Consider the following 4,072-nt stretch of genomic DNA (forward strand, 5'->3'; position numbering starts at 1 on the left):
AGGTGGTCAGGGGGATCCCCCAGCTTCCGCTGAGTACCTCCATATTTCCTTTCACATGGGTACTTTCTCCTAAGACAACCCTTAAATGTTTAATCCCATCTTAATATCTGCTTCTTAAAGGACACCAAGGGCAAGTTTAACAGATTACACAAGTAGAGCCCATTGACACTGGAAAGGAGCCAGAGACCAGCATTTACACTTTAAGAAAGAAAAACAGAGTTAGCTAGAGCTTTGGAATATAGTTAACACAATCCTCTAGCCAATGCGGAGTGACTCTGTACCTTTTTTTTCTTCCAATTTTAAATACAGTTTTATTTAAGACATTGAATTTTTTCTCTTACAATACAGTGCTTGCAGAGTGCAATGTTTTTCCATGTGCACACACATTCCATGTTCAAGTATCAAGAAGGCCCAGTTATTTACTATAGAAGCTCAACTTTGTAACTGCCATGGGATTTGCTACAAATTTGGGTCCTTCCATGTTTTGTGTGGAACAATGCTATATCTATGCTAGGCTGGCTTAATCAACCTCTTCAGTGGTGGGCCCAGAGAAGGCACCACCTGATGGAGGAGCTCCATCACCAGGGAAGCCCCAGGCATCCCTCCTGGCATTTCCCCAGGCATGCCTCCTATGCTCTGGTATAGCTTGGTAATGATGGGGTTGTAGAATTTTTCCAACTCCTTCTGCTGATGTTCAAATTCTTCCTTCTCTGTAGTCTGGTTCTTATCCAGCCAGTTGATTATTTCATTACACTTGTCAAGAATCTTCTGTTTGTCCTCATCATTAATCTTACCCTGAAGTTTCTCATCCTCAACAGTAGCTTTCATGTTGAAGGCATAGGATTCAAGCAGATTCTTTGAAGACTCCTTATCCCGCTGCTTCTCATCTTCAGCTTTGTACTTCTCTGCTTCTTGAACCATCTGCTCAATGTCATCCTTGCTCAAACGGCCCTTGTCATTAGTGATGGTAATCTTGTTCTCTTATCCTATGCTCTTATCCACAGCAGAGACATTGAGAACGCCATTGGCATCAATATCAAAGGTGACTTCCATCTGAGGAACACCACAGCGGGCAGGAGGTATGCCTGTGAGTTCAAACTTGCCAGGCAAGTTGTTATCCTTGGTCATGGTTCGCTCATCTACATAAACCTGAATGAGTACACCAGGCTGCTTGTCAGAGTAGGTGGTGAAAGTCTGCGTCTGCTTTGTAGGAATGGTGGCATTGTGCTTGAGGACAGTCATGACTCCACCGGCTGTTTCAATTCCAAGGGAAAGAGGAGTGACATCCAACAGCAGCAAGTCTTGAACATTTTCAGATTTGTCTCCAGACAAAATGGCTACCTGGACAGCTGCACCACATGCAAGAGCCTCACCGGGGTTGATGCTCTTATTTAATTCTTTCCCATTGAAGAAGTCCTGGAGAAGTTTCTCAATCTTGGGGATGCGGGTTGAGCCACCCACCAAGACAATATCATGGATCTGAGACTTGTCCAGCTTGGCATCCTGACGGGCTTTCTCCATAGGGTCCAGGGTGCCACGGAACAAGTCAGCATTCAATTCTTCAAATCAGAAGTTGATTCCTTCATAGAGGGAATCAATCTCAATACTGGCCTGGGTGCTGGAAGAGAGTGTGCTTAGCAAGCTCAGGAGCAGTATGGAGGCAACAGACAGCCCTCTTGTTCTCCCTGATATCCTTCTTGTGTTTGCTCTTGAACTCTTCAATGTAATGGTTGACCTTGCCATTGGCGACGTCTTCTCCAGACAAGTATCTCCAGCTATAGATTTGACCTCAAAGATTCCATCCTCAATAGTGAGGACTGACGCATCAAAATGCCACCACCCAAATCAAAGATCAGCACATTTCTCTCTGCTCCAACCTTTTTGTCTAAGCCATAGGCAGTAGCAACAGCTGTTGGTTCACTGATGATTCTAAGTACACTGAGGCAGCAATAGTTCCAGCATCTTTGGTAGCCTGACGCTGAGAGTCATTAAAGTAGGCAGGTACAGTGACAACAGCATTTGTAACAGTCTTCCCAAGGCAGGCTTCTGCGATTTCCTTCCTCTTAGTCAGGACCATGGATGACACCTCCTCTGGATAAAAACTCTTTGTCTCTCCCTTGTATTCTACTTAAACCTTAGGTCTGCCAGCATCATTTGCCACCATGAAGGGCCAATGTTTCATATCAGACTGGATAACAGCATCATTAAATCTTCATCCAATAAGTTGTTTGGCATCAAAAACTGTGTTGGTGGGATTCATTGCGACTTGGTTCTTTGCAGCATCACTGATCAATCGTTTGGTATTAGTAAAGGTGACATAGCTTGGGGTGGTTCAGTTCCCCTGATCATTGGCAATTATTTCCACCTTTCTGTGCTCTCCCACACAAGAATCATTGGTGCCAAGATCAATGCCAACTGCAGGTCCCTTAGACATGGTTGCAAAAACGTGGGCCCAGCTCTGCTGGAGGAGAGAGCAGCAATCTGGAAAGCTACTGGTGTGTCCAGTGAGCTGGCTCTGTACTTTAATGGATGGACTTTGAGCAATGTCAAAAAGAGATAACAAGTTTGGATTTGTCAGAACTGATGCTGACTTTTCAGCAATTATGAGTACTGGACAAGAATTAGCATGAGATTTAGTTGAGAGGAATTGTCAGTGTAGACTCAAAGCATGTCAAAGACCTCCTGAGCCACACTGACTACAGATTTTATCAACACCAGATACAGAAGTGATTTGTAATTAACACTTGAAATACATTATTTGGCTCTATTCAGTATGATTTCCAGAATGAACAGACCAAGAAGCAACACCCTTTACAAATTAGTACCTTATTTTTTTTTGTTGTTGTTGTTACAAATTAGTACCTTGTTTATATATAGAAACTTTCCAGAAGTCTCACCAGTCCCTCATTGGATCATATCTCATAAAGTAAAGTGCAAAATTTTGTACTTGGGCTGTAGTGTATTGGTAGGAAGATTCAAGAGCTGTGCTGTCTAATATGGTAGCCACTAGCCTCATCTTATTTTTTAAACTTAAAATTACTTAAATTTGAATAAAATTTAAAATTCAGTAGCTCACTATACTATTCACACTACAAATGCTCAATAGCCATGCATGTTCATGGTTCCTTCATTGAGCAGCGCAGATATAGGACATTTCCAACATCAAAGAATATTTTATTCAACAGGAGATATTCTAGAGGAGAATTTCCCCAAGGAAAAACATTATCTGATTTTTTAAAAGTAATTCTGCTACATTTGGTGTGGCAAGAGAGTGTTTCAAAATCATCAGTTCAGCCCAACTCCTCCTTACACCTACAAAAGATGCTTAATGACTTCCCTACAAGCCATTGAGATTTTTAGAAGCCACCGAGGAGGGCTCAGTTCCATCTAGAATGAGAATCAGTAACCAATATTTCGTGGATATCTTTTGCTAAGGTGATATTTTCTCACCCATTGCCTAATGAGATTATGTTTCAGGACAATGGCGTACCCTCAGCAACTTTGGGGTAAGTAAGCAATGGATATGTGCGAAGGAGGCTGGACCACCCTGTTGTTGAAAGACAGGATGCACACAGCAGTCTATGTGATGTTTAGTGTGTCTGAGAAGAAAACGGGTTTGGGAGTCTCTTGTAGCTAGGGGTAGAAATTGAGCTTCAAACAGGAAGTTGAAAGGTGGCATGTCTCACTCTGCAGAGATACCATGGCCATGCTCCTGAGAGGTTCCATATGTGCCGAGCCTGTTAGGCTTTAGACAGAGGGATGGTATCTCAAACAGAAAACTATCCTGCTAGGATCGTTGACTCCACTGGAAAGAATATTGAAGGTAATAGGATATTAAATGTGACTTAGATAAGCTGATCAATGAAGGTCTCTCAGAGAAGGTGAAACTTGAGTAGAAACACAAATGGTAAGAGTCGGTCATGTAAAGACTTAGGAAACAAGCCTGCCAGGCTGAAAGAACAGCAAGTATACAGGCCCCGAGGCAGGAATGCGTCTGGCATGTTCTTGGGAGACAGAGAACCAGTGTGGCTGGCACAGTGTAAGGGAGGGAGAGACTGGAAAAAGATGAAAT

General features: G+C 42.8%; 1 pseudogene; it reads right to left on the minus strand.

Moving 5' to 3' along the window:
- Nucleotides 1-520: 520 nt before the first annotated feature.
- LOC133058523 (heat shock cognate 71 kDa protein-like) lies at nt 521-2,434 on the minus strand (annotated as a pseudogene).
- Nucleotides 2,435-4,072: the final 1,638 nt, after the last annotated feature.

This window comes from Dama dama, chromosome 6 (genome assembly GCF_033118175.1).
Source record: "Dama dama isolate Ldn47 chromosome 6, ASM3311817v1, whole genome shotgun sequence".
NCBI classification, from domain to species: domain Eukaryota; kingdom Metazoa; phylum Chordata; class Mammalia; order Artiodactyla; family Cervidae; genus Dama; species Dama dama.